Source organism: Artibeus jamaicensis, unplaced genomic scaffold, assembly GCF_021234435.1.
Source record: "Artibeus jamaicensis isolate MK-2021 breed Jamaican fruit bat unplaced genomic scaffold, CSHL_Jam_final contig_415, whole genome shotgun sequence".
NCBI classification, from domain to species: Eukaryota; Metazoa; Chordata; class Mammalia; order Chiroptera; family Phyllostomidae; genus Artibeus; species Artibeus jamaicensis.
Window position 1 is genome coordinate 31,607,525 of NW_026521823.1, and position 21,504 is coordinate 31,629,028.

At 40.3% G+C, this 21,504-nt stretch overlaps 1 protein-coding gene across 1 annotated transcript in view; it reads left to right on the forward strand.

The window, feature by feature from the left end:
• GPC5 (glypican 5) overlaps positions 1–21,504 on the forward strand; it is a 1,180,543-nt gene that overhangs the window by 258,279 nt on the left and 900,760 nt on the right. The gene's annotated exons all lie outside the window — the stretch shown is intronic.

Below are 21,504 nucleotides of genomic sequence, written 5' to 3' on the forward strand. Positions count from 1 at the left end.
TACTGTACTGTACTAACTGGTACATTTGTTAATAGGGTATATGTCCTGGTAAGGGTTCTTGTCATAATAAAATTTAAACAAATTAAAATATAGCTAGTGTGAGTGAGGCATCAATTTTTAATTTCATTTGAACTCATGTTGTCTAAGTTCCATGTGGCCAGTGGATACTCTAAAGGACAATGTAAGACCAAAAAGAGTATCCATGTAAATAATGTGATGAATATTACCAGAAGTTAAGACTCTGTTAAAAAAATTGATATAAATAAGTTTTCATGCTTTTTACTTGGAATGCTGAAAACGGCTGACTGTTGATTCAAAATGATTTAACCTTTTGTAGCTTGCTCTCCTAACTCACATTCCTGCCACTCGGCCCATCATTTATTGCACGTGTTAAATCAAAGCCTTCATTAGTATCTCTTTGCTTAATAATTGGAAGTTACTGATAGACTCTTAAAACTGGAAGAAACTATTATTTTGCTTATTTTTGTATTCAGCTGACCAGTGTATACCCTGGAGAAGACTAGATTCTTAGTATGTGTTTGAATTGAACTGAAATTCATAGTTTTATATTCAATTATTAAATAATTATTTCTTATAATACCTTATTGAGAATTTAGTACGTTACCTAGCTTTACTCTCTGTAAGAGAAATTTGTTTCTTTCCTTTTGGGACAGTGTTTCTAATCTCCTCATTCTCTCAGGTGGGCTCACAATGGGACAAAGGCCTGGGTTATTACTAGCTATATGCTACAGCATAAAAGACTCAGCATTTTACATGCAAAGTAGCTATTCTTTTTTCTTTTTTATTAATTTAATCTTCATTGTATTCTTTTCCATTACCATTTAGTCTCCTTCTCTCTGAACAGAGTGATCAGCAATCATTTCTTGTTTTTGAGAAATTAGTATGCTTTGGCTGGGATGGTTTTTATAGTAAAACCCTGCTAAGGAAGATCTTAAGTTCTAAAGGGTCATGTCAGTCTCACCACTAAAATAAAGCAATTGTTGGAAAACCAAAGCAAAACCCAACACTTCACATGATTTATTGACTAGCAAAACTAAGCCAGTGCCCGGTGAAATGTTATAAATTGTCTCAGGAACAATGAAGGGCTCCTATGAGTGGAAAGTTTTATAAGTATTCTGGCCCTTTAATAGACCACCTTGTCACCAGTCTTGCAAACTCATGATTTCTGTGCCCTTCACCAGCCAGTTCCCACTAGCCATTGCCCCTAAATCAGGATATATCCGTCACACAAAGTGATGCCACACAGAGTGAATAACCAGAGATATTGCAAATGAGCCCACTTAACCATTTCATTTTTATGGATTTTTTATTGCCACTCCTGAATGGAGCTTAATTGCTGGGGTAGAATATTTTTTGCTCGATGCCCCAAAATTGTGCAGACCTATTCATACACTAGACCTGAATGTTACTTATCCTTCATCGTTGAATCATTCCTCACGAGGTCATCCATTTCAATTGTGGTAGGAGGGGAGATGTGGAAGGAGTAGATGCCGAGCAAGTCTGGGCTTCTTTCCATGCATCTTGGGATTTTTCCACCTACTTAGGCTAATTTCCAACAGGTCACTCCCACTTCATGATGTATATATTCACTTCCACTTCTATATACGCCTCATCTTATAGCATGGCAGGCCATTTAGCTCCTAGTTCATTATGGGCATCTCAGGTGGCAGAGTTACCTGCTAGCTCCTGGTCAAGTGCATAGTTTCCATCAGCGCCCAGTTGTAAACCTACCAACTGGTCAACCAATCATCCAACCAGCCAACCAACCAAAGAAACAAAAACAGTTTTTAGCAACAGGAGGAATGACTGCTCCAAAACCCTGGATGTCTGCACTGCATCTTCCCAGTGCTTCTACACAGCATCTATGTCACTCCAGGTACCACTGAGCAGATGAGTTGGGTCATCTGGACGCAATGTCGGAGCAGCTTCAACAATCAAACTACAGGGACTTTCATACAGAAACTCTTTGCAGCTACTTTATATGTGTGTTAGATCAGCACACCCAGTCCAAAGTACGCTGTCGCTTCAGGAGTAGCAGGTCATCTTGTTTTTAATCCTCACCTGAGGACATGCTTATTGATTTTAAAGAGAGGAGAGGGGAGGGAGAGAGAGGGGAAGAGAAAGATCGATGTGAGACAGAAACATTGATCTGCTGCCTCTCCTACACGCGTCAGTTGAGGACCTAACTTGTGACCTAGGCATGTGCTTTGACTGGGAACTGAACCCATGACCTTTCAGTTCTTGGGATGATGCTGCAGCCAACTGAGTCATACCAGCCAGGGCTGAGTGCTACATTATCTTAAGTGTAGAAATTCGCCTCTTACCTTAGAAGAATATCCCAATAAAATCCAGACTACCAGACATTTAGAAACCCCACTGAATTGTCAAATGCTAGAAGTATCAATACTTTTTCCCACCAGAGGCATGAACATGGCTAAGGCATCTGGGAGGATGTGATCGATATGTTATCAGCATGACGTCTGTAGAGATCAAGGCGTCTCTCTGTCACACAGTGGGAGAGTTGCCCTGAGGTCTCACAGTGTAGGGGTTCTTGAAGGCTGCAAATGAAGTATTCCTCATAGTCTGTGCTCATTGGTAAAGGTGTAAAAGCGTTGGCCAGATTATTAGCTAGATGGCCGGTGGCAGGACTTGTTCTGAATAACTCCAAGAGCAGACACCACATACAAAGCATGTAATTGGAGTCACCCTCTGGCTCAGTTTATGATGATCCAATGGATCCCCGAGACCACCTCCGCATACGCAGACCAGGCACATGGTGCGGTACAGGGTCACCACCAACACTGCCTTCTTCATGTCTTTGACAAAGGCCCTAATCTTAGCAACTCCCTGTGGATGTGTTACTCTTTTGTTTTACTATTACTGCTTTTGCTTTGAAGAATTCTGTAAAATCTTTAAGCCAATTTATATATTCTTGCTTTTTTCAAAATTCTCATGGATATTTGTGGAATTTATTTTTTCAAATATACTTCATAATCCTGTTCTTGAATTGGGACTGGAGTTATATTGAATAAATAGACCGATCCTAACAAAGACATGTATAGGTTACCATGTTTTTGAACTCCTTTCCAGCTGGCCTGTTGATAGGATTGGAATTTCTAAATTGATTACATGAGACTGGTTGCTATTTTTCTGAACTCTATTTTTTTAAGTTGGCCAGCTTTCGCCTTAGCAAAAAGGAATCACCACAGCCCAGAAACGCCCTCGGTGTGGACAGCTGTGTTGATGGACGTCTTGGTTTGAGTGCGCCTGTAAACGGCCCTCCCGGGAGCTTCGGGACCCTCACGGGGTCCCCGTCTGGTTCCTTAGGCGGTGATGTGCGCAAGGCCTGCTCCGGTCGCAGGGCGGCCGCGCCGTCTTCCTCATGCAGGGCCCATGTACGTCAGGGCGAGAGGCCCCGGGGGCTCGGGTCACGCAGCAGCAGGTCCAGCCCTCCTGGCCCCATGGCTCTCTGAGGTGCTGGAAAGCTCCCATCACCCCAGTGGCTTCCCAGGCTTCTCTGTGCTGTCCCCCTAACAGGCTGCCTGGATGGGCTTCTGGCTGAGTTTGGCTAATGGGCATCATCCACAGGATCTCCTAGCTGAATGGGGAGTGAGGCTGGTCATTTATTCTCCCAGCTCTCTTCTTGCAGGGACCCCTAAGCTCACTGCACCTCCATGGAGGGGCCCAGTTCCTCAGAAGGCCCTCCCATCCCCTCTCTGCCTCCAGTTCTGGAAGGCTTCCCTCTCCCTTCAGGACCTGAGCGGCGTGGGGCAGAATGCAGCTGCGTCCCGCACTGATCCGAACTCTAAGTGCAACTTTCAAAACAGTTAACGTATTACACTCTGCCAAGTTATCCCGGTTTTAATGTACTATCTACTGGGACCTTGCCTGTTTTATTTATATATTTATTTCAAATACAGTCACCAAAGATCACAGTCTTGCCGAGTCTCCCATCTGCCATCCACATTGTGGCAGCAGCTTCCTCCTAAAGGTAGCTGGTTGTCAGATGGCTGCTGGCAGTCACAGTGACTTCATGTTAAACTGAACTCCACTGTAAGGGCTGGGATGTTGTTAGGGTTGGAACTGCTACAGAAATGATCCGATGCGACACTGACTCAGCCGTCCTGGCAGGAAGCTTGCTGGTAAAATGCTTACACTCTGTGCACTTGTCTGCCTCCCTGAGCTGTATCTCAGAGGAAGCTTTTCTCGTATCCACTAGGGGCGTTCACGAATATCTGTGGTAGCTGGAAGAGGCAAGGTATCTGTTCACCACAAGCAAAATGGAAAAGTAAAATGTGAGACCATGGAACATTATGAAGCAGTCAGAAGGAAAATACAGTTATGTCAAAAATACAAAATACATTAAAAATATATTTATAATGTAATTATAAATATACAATACACTATATATAACATATTAAAATACATAATATAATACAATACTATATTAAATACATAATATAACAATAATATATTATGTAATATATTTATAAAAATAAAATGTAATTATAGAGAAAAGGTATAAAATAGAGTGAGAATAATAGTACAGTATCATTTTTATAAATTAAAACCAATACATAAAAAGCTATATATTTTTTTAAAAAGTGCTTATATTAAGCACCTTAGAATGGCTATTTATAAAAGGATAAAAAAGGTATGAGGGGTGATTAAAAAAGACATAATACAATAAAATAAGTATTATTTTCAAGAATAAATTATGATAGTATGCCAGAAATTGAGGATTATACTTAACTCAGTTCTCTATTTCTGAAAAAATTTGTGTTTGTATATGCTTACATATAAATAAGCACACATATATACACTATTTTTCTTATAGTTTAGATAAAAAGTATTTTTTTAAATCATGTTTTCCTAATCAAAACAATATGGCTAAAGGTCCCCCAATCAAAATTTTCATGAGAGCTAATGATACTCCATCTTTTAACAATATTTTTTTGCCATTTTACACACTAACCATAGATAATTTTTCATTATAAGGTATAGTAGATATCGTGATTATCCAGATAGGGCTAAAAAAGAATGTTCAAAGAAGGGTTGTTGATTTATTGGGATTTCCTACTATAACTTATTAATTAAAAAATGAAAGTTTATTGCAAAAAAGTAAACAAGGAAAAATAATTTTCAATTGGCCTATACAATTGTTAACAAAATTATTGGTTTCTGAAATTCATAAAAAAGTGAAATTTTCTGACTTAGTTTTTATTAATTAGCATTATATCCATGGCAGTTTTTCTTAGGTTTTCTTTATTCACTATGAGCAATTCCCATGAGAAACTTATAGCAGAAACTAATTTCTATAAATTTAAACCAGCTTAAAACTATCTAAAAAAAACTATGAAACAAAAGAATTTAACAGTTTGTATAGTTTAATATAATTGCTGTATTAGCTGAAAACATAAATTATAAATGGATCAGTGGAAAACCACTGTAAATAGAGATAAGCACTATTCTATGTTTGCTAAAAATTTAAATGCATTTTTCAGTTTGCCTTTTATGCTAATGAACCATCTTTATTTACATTTAATAATAACACTCTCACTCTCTATAATTTTATTTTATTAACAACCTTAAAAAACTTTTTATTGTTGACACTACTATAGATGTCCAAAATTTTCTCCCTTTATCCCCCTGCACCAAGTCCCCCCCAGGCTTTACCACATTGTCTGTGTCCATGGGCTTTGCATATCTGCATATATGCACTTGGGCTGGTATCTTCCAGTGCCCCTCTGACCCAATCCCCTCCCCTCTGAGATCAGTCTGTTCCATGTGTCCATGCCTCTGGTTTTATATTGTACATCAGTTTATTTTTTCATTAGGTTCAACATATCAGTGACATCATATGGTATTTATCTTTCTCTGACTGGTTTATTTACTTAGCATAATATTCTCCAGGTCCATCTATGCTGTTGCAAAGAGTTTCTTCTTTTTTATAGTCATATAGAATTTCATTGTATAAGTATACTACAGATTTTTTTTTTACTCGTATACTGATGGAGAGTTGGGCTGTTTCCAGAACTTATTGTAAATAATGCTGCTATAAATATAGTTGTGCATATATCCTTTCTGATTAATGTTTGATATTTTTATAACATATTCCCACAAGTGGGATTGCTAGGACAGAAAGCCATTCTTTTTTAATTTTTGGAGGAAACTCCATACTGCTTTTCGCAGTGATTACACCAGTCTGCATTCCCACCAATACTGTTCTACAGTCCCCTTTTCCATACATCCTCACCAGTACCTATTTAGCTCTCTATAATTTTAACATCTTTCACCATCTCCTCAAAAATATATCTCAGTAGCTACTATATTACAAGACTGAAGCTGGAAAACCTAAAATCAGTAATCAATAATGTTTAAATTTTTATTTCATCAACTTTCCAACTAAAATGGACTATATGTTAATATGCTTTCCTTCACAATAAAAATATAAAAGGCAGAGTGTTCTGTAGCTGAAAAGACCACCATGTAAGCACCCCAGTAAAATGTACTGTTGTGACTAAGGTCATTTTAAAAAAATTTATTAATGTTTTTTATTGTTGACACTATCACAGAGCTCCCGTTCACTCCCTTTTCCCTCCTCCAGCACATTGTCATGTGTGTCTGTGGGCTTTGCATGTATGCATGTATGTTCTTTGGCATTTTTACACACACAAAATCTTAGTCTTTTAAAATTCTGTTGGGATAGCTTCCTTTGGATTTAGTTTGTTTAGTGGCATATCTTACACAACAGGTCTTTACAATTATGTTAGATTTGTGGCACACAATAACTTAAAAATTTAAAGTTTTTTTGTGACAGTTATAGTTTATTTAATTTCTCTCGCTTTTCATTTCATTATTCAAACAATGTTCTCAAGGTTATAGTAATATAATCACTGTTGACTTACAAATAATTTGAGGAGCTACTTTTTCCTATATAATATTACTATGTGATTATTAATCAGTTTTTGTTTTTTAATTGGAACGTTTGGTTTACTTTTTTAAACTGATACACAGTATCATCAAGTAGTTGCATTGAAGTCCACCATCTTCTTGTGCTTTGCTTCTCTTTGGCTCATTTTAAAATTGTTTACCCTTTCTTGCAACCTTTTGAATTCAACAGGTATTTCTTATTCTTTTTATCTTCAGAGGTTTTTAAATTTGTGTTTACTATTTTTAATGGTTATCATAGAGATCACAATGTGCATTTTAGTTTTACTATCTATTTAAAAATAAAAACTTTTACTGCATTAAGAATCTTAAAACAGTTTTACTTCATTCCTCTTGTTTTTGTCCTATTTTCTCAACAAATGTCTTACTTACGTCAACCAACATGTTAACAAGCCCAAAACATTGTTATGGTTGTTTTTCAGTGGTCCATGTTTACCTGTAATTCCTCTTTTTTCATTCTTTCTGGTGTTCTTTGCTTTTTCCAGTTCCATGTGTCCATTTTAAGTCATTTTCTTTTAACTTTACTATAACATTCATTACTTATGACTAGTGATGGATTCTCACACCCCTTTGGCCATTTTATCCTCCTCCTGCCTGTTTCGTCCTGGCTACTCAGCATTCCCTATGCTCTGCAGAACTACCTCCAACAAACAGGAGCCCTCTGTATTCGTTCCCTACTGCTACCTAACAAATCATCCCCACACTTAGCATCTTAAAGAGACAATAAGCATTTGTTACTCATTTCTGGGGGTCAAGCATTTGGGAGCTGCTTAGCCATAAGATTTTGACTCAGGGTCCCTAGAGAGGTGGCTGTCACATTGTCAGCCAGGGCCACCGTCATCTTTGGGACTGGACGATCATTTCCCAAGCTGGCCACTCACATGGCTGTTGGCAGGAGGCTTTGGTTTCTTGTCACAGTGACCTCTTCTTAGGTCTGCTTGAGCTTCCTCAGCATTGTGGCGTGGCTCCCTCGGGCAGGCAGTGCAAGAGAGGGCAAGGTTGAAGTGACAGTGTCTTTTACCGACAATGTCTTTTACTGACCGTGTCTTTTACAATCAAGCCTCAGAAGCCCCACACTGTCATGTGTCCAGTATCCTATGGGTGACACAAGTCACTTCTGTTCCCTGCAGAGGGGGACTACAGAAGGACATGGAGGGGGACTGTAGATTGTGGTGGCTCATCCTAGGGCCCGGCTATGGTGCCCTCTCATCCAGGTGTGGGAAGGGGTCAAACTCCTACCTGCTTCACTCCTTTGGCAGCATCTCACAGGTGGCGCCTGACTGGCAGGGGGATGAGGGCTTGCCTCTTACTCAAGGTGAGGGGACCAAACATGTGACGATTTCAAGCTTCAGCTCTCTCTCGGCTGAAGCCGAGTCCTTATCCCCAGTTCACGTGTCCCCGCCCACTCTACCTGGCTTCCCTCACCACCTTTCCCTGAAGAGCAGTCCCTCCATGAACTGACTGCATCCAAATTCCTATCTCAGGCCCTGCTTCTAGGCAACCTGACCTACGGATCTGCGAAAAAGTGCCTACAGTAAATGCAAAATGATTGTAAACTAAGGCAGAAGTGTAGTATCCTATCCATCATAAATATAGGTATTTCTCCATAAATTCCCACTTGTCTAAAAAAAATTACAAAGAACCCCTCACATTTTGTTTGTATATTCTTCCCTTTCCTCCTCCTGAATTCATTTCATAGAGAACACTTCTGTTTAATATATTGCATTTTCTCGCTCTATTTCTAACATTTGAAGGAGGAAATTTTCCTTAACAAAATCAGTCCGTGGGTCTAAGAGTTGTGCTAAGCTTGCTCATGAAGGTCTTTCAGCTCGGAGGGAGAGGAGCTATACCACAGCATTAAATTCTCATGATTATTTTTTGGAGATGTAATTGTGTTTATTCCTCTACCTTATATTTTAAATTTATGTAGCAAACACATAATTAGCTCACTGAAAACTATGAGTTGATACATACAAGTTGCAAAGATCTCCAAAAGCTGAGAAAGGCGCGGAAGAGCTCTCACTCACTCCTTTCCAAATCTAGCAAAGCCTCGCTATTTAGCCTTTTCGGGCAGAAACCAAATCGGAGCAGTTGTAAAGGATACTGCAGCCCCGTAACTGTCTGAATCAGCCCAGGCAGAGTGATTTGCCTGTGGCAGTCCCTCCCTCTCCTTGATTTCTTGAAGTTGGCTGGTTAGAATAAGCTATTAGCAAGCTTAAATCGGTGATAATTAGCTGTACATTATTATTTCAAAGCAATGTGGCTGTGCCAATTAAGTGGGTAATTAGGAAAACCCCAGGACAATATATTAAGACAGAGAGTCTCAACACCAATGCCCCATCTGTTCTCCAGCAAGCATTCCAATTAGGCAAGCCCCTCCTTTAAGAGCACACCAATTAAGGCGGTTGGCTGCATGCATAGGTGTGCATTGGAGGAATAGAGACTGTCTTCCTGGCTTAGTAAAAGTAAGGTATTTTTAATATCAGAGAGAATTTTGATGTGAAGGTGGAGAAAGGAGAAGTTTTAGAGATATTGGATTTTGAAGCAAAATGTGAATTGTCTTAGGAGTTGTTTTTATCAATTTTTCTCTCCAGAGCTTACTGTGAATATAATATCATTAGGCGGTTTCATTTTATTCTAATGTGTTTATTAAATCTTGACTTAGGTATTTTAAGTACATAGAGCTTTAGCCACATAGAACATTAACACTTTTATTTATTGACAGTGGGTAGATAAAGAGGATGCTTAAAATTGCATAGTTTGAAGAAAGGGGTGAGTCAGTACTTGATGCAATTCAGAATGGGGTTGTGTGTGAAAGCATTTTAATTTTTACCTTGTCCGTCAGTAAACAACACAGTGATGTGGTTATAAATAATTAGTGGAACAGAGAAAATTTAAACATATACTGAATGAAGAACTCACTATTTTTTAATTGATTTAATCTTTATTGTATTTTTTCCCATTACCGTTTAGTCCCTTATACTCCCTTCCCCCCAGCAATCACCACACTGATGTCCATGTCCATGTCCATATCCATGTCCATGAGTCCTTTTTCCATTTGCTCAATCCCTCCATTCCCTAACTGACCCCCAAGGAGGTGTCATCTGCTCCCCACTATTATTAAGGATTATTGTTAGGATAGGTGGAACAGGTTCATATTGAATAGGATTAGTTTAGCTCTAAATGCACTTCATATAATACAGCTGATATGTGTGTCTGGGTATATATATTTGTTTATAGGGTAAATCAGTATTGACATACTGGGTTTAATGATGAAATGTGCATACACACACTCAGTGAATGAAAATATCCATAGATCAGGAAAAAGTGATCTTTTTTGAGAAAAAATGTGGTATCATTTTTAAGACTGGAGAAAACAAATTTATTTCCTAAAAGAAAGTCAAGGCTTCTTTGAGGTGCTGTTATTATTTATTGCCTGTAAGTTTAACTTACTAAAATACAGGTCATGTTCCTTCGGTGAGGACACGTCTGTTTAATTTAAACCAGTGCTTAGTGAGTGGTGGTAGCAAAGAGAGAGATCAGAGCAGGCCGAGGCCAGGCTTCAGTTCAGGGTGAGAGGGCACCCAGAGCAGGACTCAAGAAATGGGAGCTACAAGGCAGGCGAGCATCCAAACTTACAAGAATAATGAAGAGCAGGACCCCAGGAGGTCAAAAACCAGGCCCACAGGAAGAAGAAATTCTAGAAAGCAGAGCAAACATATGGCAAAAGTTTAGGCTAGTGGTGCTTAACCTTTGTGGGTCATGTATCTCACTTAGAATTTGATTTAAAAAAAAACAAAACTTCCCAGTAAAAGAAATTTCATAAGTAAATGCATGCAAAATTTTGTGCATTGAAAAGTAATTTACATCCACTTAAAGTCCATATGAAAAATAAAGTCTTCACAAACTGAGTTTACTCTCTACTTTTCAGGCATTCATGGAAAAAAATTAGTTACCATTTCATGAAATATCTGAAAGTAAATCCAAACAATGGAACATATTTTTTAAAGATTTTACTTATTTATCTTTTAGAGAAAGAGGAATGGAGAGAAAGAGAGAAAGAGAAACATTAAAGTGTGAGAGAAATATCAATTGGTTGCCTCTTGCATGTGCCCCAGCCAGGGACTGGGCCTGAACCCAAGCATGTGCTCCAACCAGGAATTGAACCTGTGACCTTTTGCTTTCCTGGGAGGTACTCAGCCAACTGAGCCATGTTAGTCAGGGCCAAACAATGAAATATAAAGTAACATCAAACACTACTTGCGCTGAAGGAAGAAATGGTTTCAACTATTGATATGAACTAGAAGCTGAACTTGTGAATGGTTTTAAACGTGGTTATGTGCATGTATATGGTATCCAATGGATACCCACTTTTTGGTTTGATGGTAACAATGACTGAAAATTCTAGAAAAAACTTTATGTGGCTATCACTGGCTATAATTACAATTGTCATAGCTAACTTGCTTAAATGAGGATAGGCTTACTTCAGGGAATGTGATATTTATTCTAAACTCTTCAAGTTACATTAATAGTCTATAAGCTTTGGTCCTCAAGTTAATGTGCAGTATCTATAATATTGAGGCTGACAACTTTATGTTGATATGAGTAGAAATAAATCTCCCCAAATTTCTCACTACAGAAAACGCATACACACATATATAAAAACATATATATATATATATATATATGTATTTAGTCATATAAAGAATGACTACTAAATTGGATAGTTCTTAAACATATTTTCAAACTTCTTCTATTTTCCAGTAGCAGTTTTTCCAGATGAGCTAGAACTTTTCAGAAGTGTTTTTTAGAATCATGACTGTAGGGTTTTGCCATTTGTATGGTTTAAAATATCCCCCTCAAAGTACTCCAAACTGTGAATGAAATTCCCCCTTTCAGATATACCTGAGAGTATGTTTTCTTTCTTTTCTATTTCTTCCTCCTCACAAAAAGTGAATCTTCTATTCATTTTCTTTCAAAAAGTCAGTGAACATCTGCAGAGTTTAAAAGACCCTCACATTCAGCTATATTTTCCATCCAATTTCTTGAATAGCTGAGCCAGATTTAGAGTCATATTGAAACTGGTAATTTTTATAAGAGGGCACAAAGCTGTTTCAGAATCAGGGAACAGGCAGCTCCAAGAGAGAGTCATGTTTTTATCCAAGTGCCTGTTGAATGGGAATGACAGGTGTCTTCAAAACAGAAGAAGTGTGTTTCCAGAGTGGATTTCATATTACTGGATAAAAAGGCTAGGCTTTTTTGCCCTCCCATGTTCACTGCAAGTCATAAATTTAATTCAGCCATTTCCAGGACACACCATGGTCTCTAGAATCACAGGTGGAATCTCTTGCTTGAAAGTGCACCTGATGAAAGTTTGAAGGTGCTTTCTGGATGATTCTCTTTTTTTAGGTCCATATTCATGGAGTCACGGACATTCAGATCAATCTCCCTTCTCAAACACATGATTCGGTATCTGTGATAACTTTTGAGGACCAACAGGTAACGGTGATCCTTTTGCTGGGTTGCTATTACCCTCCTTCAGCAAGAATCTTGTTAGAAATGGAGAAATACAACTTTAAGGTCCTGCAAACTGAGTCAACTTAAAGGATTTGAAATCTTCATTGTATTTGGTTTGTCTGCATGTTCCAGTGTAAGGGAATCTTTATATGAAAAAATGTATGTGAATAATCATAATGGAAGGATACAGTCTTTTGTATCACACGGAAAATATTTTGATGTCATAATTAATAGTAATTATACATTATCGAACCTTAGTCATATTCTGTGTTACCCATCAGAACTTGGGAATACAATAATAACTGGGCCACAGGAACAAGGGTATTCCCCCCCAAATAAGACTTACTAGAATGATAAGAATAAAATTGCACATTAAAATACCTCATTTTCTTCAAACTCCTGAACCACCAGTCTCACCGCTGAGAGCTATACAGTGACTGGAAATGCAAGTAAGAACAATTTGTATCAAGCACATATTGTCCAAAAATCTCATAAGTGCATGGATGGAGGTAACCAGGAATAGCTGTTTGAGATCACAAAAAATGAAAACAAGGAGAACAAAACAGAGATGAGGAAGCAACCCTTTTCTTGGCAGTCTGTTAAAGGGAATGCATTGTATAAATGTTGGGCTAGCGCTGAGAGAAGAAAATATTACCCAAAGTAGGCTCTCTTGTTCTCTAAATCATGGAATTTAGAGTTAAAATGGTAGCAGCCACAGAGTAACAATCCATAACTAGCAAATAAATAATAGCTACAGAGGTGTGACCTAAAATGTTGAATTTCAAAACATGGGCACTCGAAACGTGTGTGTGTGTGTGTGTGTGTGTGTGTGTGTGTGTGTGTGTGAATGACCTACATTAGAATCATCAGATTTGCAAATATTCCATTTGGCTAAACATCTCTGTTTGTCTGGAACCAAACCAGTAACATGCTCCCTGAAATTAGTAAAACTGAACAAATAATTGCATAACTTTATTAAAATAAACAAAAAATAATGAGGTAGGAGAAATTATATCACGTCTCTTTTTTAATGGATGCTTGATTTCCTTAATAGTATCTGATTTCTCTAAATATTGGACACTTGGTTAAGTGTTAATTTTTATAAAGGATTTAAGGTCTTTGTTTAAATCCCTTTTAATGGAGAGTCAGTACATTTTAACGTCCATTTTACAACATGGGAAAACGAGACCGGAGCTGGTTTGGAAAACCCAATTTCGACATCATGTTTAAATCATTCCTTTTAGAGGAGGATGATTTCGGAAAGGGTGCTTTTTATGGGGACATTAAATAGCAACATGCTAGGTTTAGAGGGCTATAGAAAGTGAGGAAGAGAAGTGTCCATACTAATTGTACAGAGAGCGATGAATTGTACAGAGAGCGCCACCAGGGCTCGGAAGAAATCCCCAACAGAGAGTGTAAGACATGCCGCGCCTGCGCAGAGGCCTGCCAAGGGTATTAGTGTGTTTCCAGTGTTCCTTCCCATCCCTCTGCCTGGTGCTCTCTAGCCTACCCCACTCTAAACTCCTTCAGCTTTGGTGAGAAAGCACAGTGAATCCTCTAATGAGGGGAAATCATCACGTCACATGAACAAGAAGACTGCCTACGAGGAGAAAAAAGCCTGGGATCATTTAGACCCCCCGCAAAAAAATTCCCCCTCTTGGAGGGTGGTGCCGATCCGTAGGTCATAGCATCCATCCTGAGCAGTGAGTTCCAGTGGGTTCCCAGAGCAGACTTTTTGAGATGCTCCTGTAGAAAAACTTGTGTTTTTATTTTTAATCAAATATGAATGCAATGTGCGGGGAAACACATTTACGTGTGTGATGCAGGTGCCTGGGGCCATGTATTGTATGGCTTCTTAGTGCTCTATTCTTTCTCCCTTCCTTCCCTCCAGGCAACTCAGAGTACCTCCAGAAAGTGGTCAGGCACCTAGATTTAATTTCTCCCTCTAGCCAATCTTTGGTGTCCTGCAAATTGAGTGAAATCAAAGGATTTCACTGTAGAAACATTAACCATTTTTATGCATGTTATGGCTGGAGAAGAGAAATCTAACTAGTTCTGTTTTCTAAAAATGTCTCCTAAAACTATTTTGTCAAGTAGAATGACTTTGTTGAGAATACAGGAAAGTGATTAAATACAGACTCGGAATGGCAAGAGAAGATAGATCTTATCTGGAAACATGTAATTATACATTTCCTCTGCGTCGGGGAGGACTGACATTTTAAAAGTCGACTGTTTGACAAGTGGGGCCAGACATCCCGGCAGGGGTGAGTCTGCTCATTAGTGCCGCATTAACCTTAACTTTGCCTCAGGCTATTAGCTGGCAAACTGCACATTTGACCTTTGTTCTACAGAGATTTCCAAACAGTGCGTGAGGCACTGCTTTTAATTTGGGTGCAATGTTATGTGTGGACTGATATTAGGGCTAAAGGAAAATCAATATGTGTCATCAAATCAGGAAACGTGCCGAAATAAAGAAATCTGCACCAACCCACAGGGACATGTGCTTTTTGAAAATCAGATTCTTCTCCAGCATCTTTCCAGGTGGTTTGCTTTGGTCAACATTAGAGATAGTTTCTTTTGTATTGCGTGGAAAGGAGGGAGGGAAGTGCACTGTTTGGCCGTTTGTACGTGTTTTAATATGGAAACAAATTCCCTGTGAAGACATAAGATTGAGTGGTGTGCCTTTGGACGGAGCTCTGTGTCCAGGGACATCTATTGAAATGAAGTGCAAAGTCCGAGGTAGATCAGAGCTGCAAGCTTCAGGGAAAACCTAGAAGGTCAGCGACGTTTGAAATGTGTGGTTGCCATTCTGCAAACCATATGTATGAGAAGTGTCAGCCTTGTGAGTGAAAGTGTGGATTAGCTTAGTGAGACATCTGGACAGATTGTGCTGGTGTGGCTACACCCAGGTTGTGGAACATTATACAGCTCTACAAAAATAAGTAAGACTGACGGGTACTAACGGAGTGGGTTCATGATGGATCGTCAAGTGAGAAAAGCCAATATCATGTATGTGTGTACAGCTCGGTCCTAGTTTTGCAAAACCAAACCCTCTCTCTGTCTCTCTTTGTATTCCTCTGTCTGCAGAGTTCTTGTTGCTTATTGGGCACAAGGAGGAAGCTAGCTGAAAAAGCACACCAGTCTGTGAACACTGATTGCCTCAGGAGGAAGGGATGTAAACATTAAAGAGGAACACATATTAACTTGTTCTTCATATGCTTTTTAATTATTATACTAAGAAAAGATACAGTATTTTTATTATTAAAAGTGATTAAAGTCAGCGGTAATGGCATAGCGCATCAGAATTATCGATCAATTTTACAGTAGTAATTGTGCACTCCTACCAATCCAACAAAGGACTACTTCGGTGTGAGTTGCATGTTCCTTCTTTCTTTTCTTTTATTCCCCTTTTTTTTTTGCCACACGAAAGCTCAGGAGACCTTCTGCCACTGCTGGCCTCAAGGGCACGGGAAGCACTGAAGCAATCACTGTGCTGGTCCACGTTTCCCTGGTGCCTTCCGTAAGCTCAGGGCGAACGAGGCTGTGAGCTGTGAATGAACAATGGTGCTACAGCCCTTTCCCTCTTGGCCACGCAAGCTGAGTGGACGAAAAGCGTTCCTTAGCCAGTCATCAGGGTTCACCCTGCTGTCTGCTTTCCTCACCGGCCACTCCAGTATGGGAGAGACACACAGATAAATCTTGTCTACACATACTGCTTTCGAAGTGCAAGTTTTGACAGGAAGAAGTCATCTATCTGCTTTCTGGTTTACCATTAAGTGTGTTCTGTTAACAGTGTGACAAATTCTATAAAACTTTAAGAACAGATGGAATATTTTTCTATGTAAAGATTCATTCATGTTTGGTTTCTCAGACATCCACTATCAGTGTAATATTGCTAAATTTTGGCATTTTTGAGTTAATTTATTTTAAAAAATGACTCAGTTAATTATTTAATCAGACTAAATGCCTGATCAAATTACGTAGTTACTTTTCCCAGGTCCTTTCACTCCTCTGATTTTTATTTACTTAATTATAAAATAGCAGCGTTGGCCAAATCACTGGTTCTCATCCCTGGCTGCACATCAGAATCCTGTAGGTCGGAAAATCCAGAAAACCCAGATGCCCGGGTCTTACCTGAGACGATACATCTGACATCTGTGGGAGAAGGTCTGGGTGTGCAGTCTACGTGTCTCCTGGGTGATCACCAAGTGCAGGGAGGAGAGAGCTACTTTTTTATTTTACAATACAGTATATTTCTGATGTATTAACTATAATATCTATCTTTGGTGTATTAATTTTGATAGCTGTCTCACTTTAGCAGTGTGACTAAGTATTAACGTGTCACTACTTATTAAGTTCAGCACCACATATAGAATACATCTTCAGCCTGTTTAGTAGAATCTGTCACAGTTTGTGATCCTGCCCTCTACATTTCTTCCACTTTTCAATGCAATACACCGAGAAGATTTCCCTGCTATTTCTCCAGAATCTAGGAATAGGTCTCCTAATATAATGTCTCCCAAGTCAAGTGTGTTCTTTAAGGGCTTTGTATTATTAGTATTGTCATTCTAACATATGCATTTCTTCTAGAAATGTCTAATTCTGCAAACTGTTAAAAAAAAGAACCCTGCATATGCACCCAATTCAAGCAGATTCTGTTGAATGCTTGTTGGGTAACAAACTGTGATCCAAACCCCGGGTGTAGAAAGAAGACGTGGTTTTTTGCCTTTAGAGAACACACCCTGTACTCAGGGAGGCGGACAGAGAAACAGGGGTTATCACACCAAAGGGCCAGGGCTGTAGAACACATGCTAAGTGCTGTAAGAAACAGGATGAACCAACAAAACGGCATGAGCCGGTCAAGCAAGAGGTTAGAGAGGAGATGAGGTTTCAGTTGGACCATGGCCAGTGGGTAGAAGGCTGGCAGAGTGGAGAAGGAGGAGAAGGCATTTCTGGAAGGAGAAAACTGCGTGTACTAAACTCACAGTCTCAGCCAGTTACTACAGAGGTCTCTCACCTAGTACAAGTGTGTGGTTTTGGGCTGGGTACATGAATAGAGAGGGTAGGGGGACTGTCATAGGATGCTAGGTACAAAGACTATAGAGATTATGTGCCATGGTAAGACATTTGACTTGCATTGTTAGGATTTTAAAGCAGGACAGCCATGGGGCTGATTTGTACAGCTGGTTCTTGTGCCTGTATGGGGCATGCAGTGAAGGGGAGATGAGTGGGCAAAACTGGGGGCAGGGATACCGTTTGTAGACTATGACAAGCCCAAATCAGAAATTCTGAATCTGTATAAGCCCCTGACATATTGGCCATGAATAAATATTCTGACGATTGTTTTCCTGTTTGTTAAAAATATATATTTTAGCCCCGGCTGGTGTGGCTCAGTGTATTGAGTGCTGGCCTGAGAACTGAAAGGTCACCAGTTCGATTCCCAGTCAGGGCACATGCCTGGGTTGCAGACCGGGTCCCCAGTAGGGGGCATACTAGAGGCAATCCACTGATGTATCTCTTGCACATTGCTGTTTCTCTTCTTCACTTTTTCCCTCCTTCCCTTCTCTGAAAGTAAATAAATAATTTTAAAAATACTTTAAAGCTGTTGCTCTCAATAAATATATTTAATTTCTATATTCTTGAGATGTTTTAAGACTGAGATGAGCAACTGGCATATGTAACACAGCCCTTCAGGGATAATTTGCTGGAACATTGAACATCTCCCTGAATTTGGTATGCTCTTAATTTTAACTGGAAATATTCTCATGACTGTAGAAATATAATTGTAATGATACAGTTACCTTCTCAGCAACCTAAAGTCTGAATCATCCAAAGAAAACATTTTTATTCATTGAGACATTTCATGTGTAACTGGAAATGGGAGCATGATGTGTCGTAGACCAAGCACTAAGCTGGGAACTGCAGTGTGGACTCTTGTGCAGGAACAGCATTAATTGGCTCTGTGGCAGGAGATAAATCTTGACCTCATTATGGCTACTACTGCTTTAACTTCTTTATTTCCTGAAATTATTATTCTTTTTTGTATCCACTGTAGATCCCCTGGGCTTTCATGCAATAGCTTTTTGCAATATGCCTTTTTTTTTTTTTGGCTGGGTGCAGTGAACTTCATTGATGGTGAGTGACAAGGCAGGGGTCCCTAAGCCCCTCCCTCTTCAGGGGGTCTGGGATGGAACCTGGAGGTCAGAGGATTTTTAGTGTGTTGGTGGGGGGATCGATCTGGGAAAAGGACTTCCCAGCAGCTGAAGGCCTCTCTTCCTGTCAGTGGGTCTGGTGGTCCAGGTGGGTGGGGTTTGGGTTGGTGGTCCGGGCAGCTAGGGCTGGAGCTGGAGGCCTCGTGGACCTTCAGGTCCACCACCCTGTGGCTGCAGCCAAATTCACTGTCATACCAGGAAATGAGCTTGACAAAATGGTCACTGAGGGCAATGCCAGCACCGGCATCGAAGGCGGAGGAGTGGGTGTCACTGTTAAAGTTGCAGGAGATGACCTGGTCCTCAGTACAGCCCAAGATGCCCTTGAGGGGGCCCTCTGATGCCTGCTCCACTCCTGCTTGGTATCATCATATTTGTCAGCTTTCCCCAGGTGGCAGGTCAGATTCACAACTGACACACTGGGGGTGAGGACACAGAAGGCCAAGGCAATGATCTTCCTGTTCGGCTCAGGGGTGACCTTGCCCACAGCCATGGTAGCACCTGTAGGAACACAGAGGTGCTCTGAGCAGCCTCTTGGCCGTCACACTACAGCTTCCCAGAGGGGACACCCATTCTTGTGACCCCTAACCTGCCAGAGAATATAGAGTTGCAAAGTAAGGCCTCTCGAAATGTCTGGCGTCACAAACCAAACCTTGTCTCCAAGTTCACACGGCCTTGCTTCCATTATTTTGGTCTCAGAGAATGTGCTCCAAAGCTAACCACTCTATCTGCTTTCAGTAATCCTCTTATCTCTCTTCTTTTCAGAATTTGTGATCCATCAATCATTAATTTGCTTTGCCTATCTTTGTGTCCAGAGAGTAAATTATGATGTGGTAGCAAACAACCCCAATCTATCATTGGCTCAGGACAAAAAGTAAATATATTTGTTAGCAACTGATACCCATTTTAGATCAGCTGGGGGTGCTGTTCAAGTCGTCCAGGCCTCCAGGCCCAGAATGACAGAGCAGCCAACGTGTGAAATACTCCCTGCCATTATAGCAGACAGAAACAGAAGGTGGCAATGTCACGCTGACCCTTAAATCAGAAGCCTGGAAGGAACACACCTCACCCCTGCGTAGATTTATGAAAACACAGAGCAAGTCACAGAAGCAAAGACCCTCAGAGGGGCTTTGTGCCCCAAAGGTAGGAAATTGGGATATTTGGGAACAAGCGTATATGAGCACACCCTTGTTTTCTCCTTCTCTTTCACACACTAATATTTTCAAATGCTTTCCTTATACCAACAAGCGCACACAAACACAGAGGCAGCTCCCTTAATTTTCCTTTTTGGGGCTTTCCACTTCCAGTTTCATATGTTCTACTTAATGCTCATCCTCCTGCAAATATGAAGTCTGTTAACCTACTTTAAATGCTTTACTGATTATATGAGTTTGCTTGGGCTGCCATAACAAAACACCATGGACTGGGTGGCTTCAACCACAAAAATTCATTTTGTCATAGTTACTCGAAGCTACAAGTCCAAGATCATAGTTTGGCAAGTTTGGTTCCTCCTGAGGCTTCCTGCGTGCCTGGCAGATGGCCACCTTCTCATTGTGTCCTCACATGGCCTTTTCTCGCTGTGCCTGTACCCCCGGCATCTCGTCCTCCTCTTATCGGGACACCAGTCAATCAGAGTGGGTCCCTTCCTTATAACCTCTTTAAGCTTAATCTCCTCTTTAAAGGCGCTGTCTCCAAATACAGTCACATTGAGGGTTAGGGCTTCAACCTATGAATTTTAGGGGGGACATAACTTAGTCCATAACAACTGCAGTCAATCCACGTTGAGGACATATTTCTTATTTTAGTTAACTGCTCATAATGGCATTTTACACCGTGGGGAATCTCTCTAACTTCAGATTCCTTCTGTTTTTCCTTTTCCTTTTTTCTTTTAGTTTTCACTGCTCTCTAACATTAAAGTGGTCTTCCTTTGCTTGTTCCGAGGCCCTTTGGCTTTTTCTGAGTGCAGATTATTTGTCTGAGAGACAATCCATGTTCCATATCTCCTGCACTGACTTCCCAGGTCGCCTCTCCGACAGCAAACTTCAGTGGGATTCATGGTCTCGTACCACAAAACTGTTACCTTGTTTTGTAAATAGCTCCAGACTCCTCCTCTGTCTGCAAACACTGCACTATTGATCTCATATGATGGTTACGGATTTTCCCCAGAATGTGCATCCTTAGAAGGCAGGGACCGTCTTGTTTAGCTGTGAATGCCAAGTGCAAGTGCAGCGCTCAGCACTCAGCAGTGTTGCTTACTCTTTGACAAACACCTGACAGGCGATGCTTTATTTACAGAAGGAGTGGAAATCTTCTAGGACACTATCATTTTAGAGAGCGTGCATGCAAAGGCGTGGGGGGTATATTTAGGGAACAGCAAGTACCTCATTTTTGTGGAGCCCCTAAAGTATGGTTTGAGGTGCTGCTGAAATTGAGGTGAAAGGGTGCCTTAGGTGTATTTCTAAGAAATGTGGATTCCACACTGCAGAGAGTAGAGAACCACTGATGGTTTTAGGCAAGTTGGTGGCAATCGGAGCAACAGCAGATTTGAATCTTAAAAGGTGGCTTTCGTGATGGACGAGAGAGGTGATTGTTAAGGAGGGAGACTGGAGATGTGTAATCCAAGTGCAGTAATTCCAGAGACAGAGGATACGAGCCTGGACCAAGGCACCTGCGGAAGGAAGCACTGGGAAAGGGGTCCACAAAAGAAAGAGTTACAGCTTTCCCCACTGTGGGGTTTGGTCGGAAAGGAATGAATGAAACAAGGGCAGCATTCACCAAGATTGGAGTAGGAGTTTGGGTTCCACTA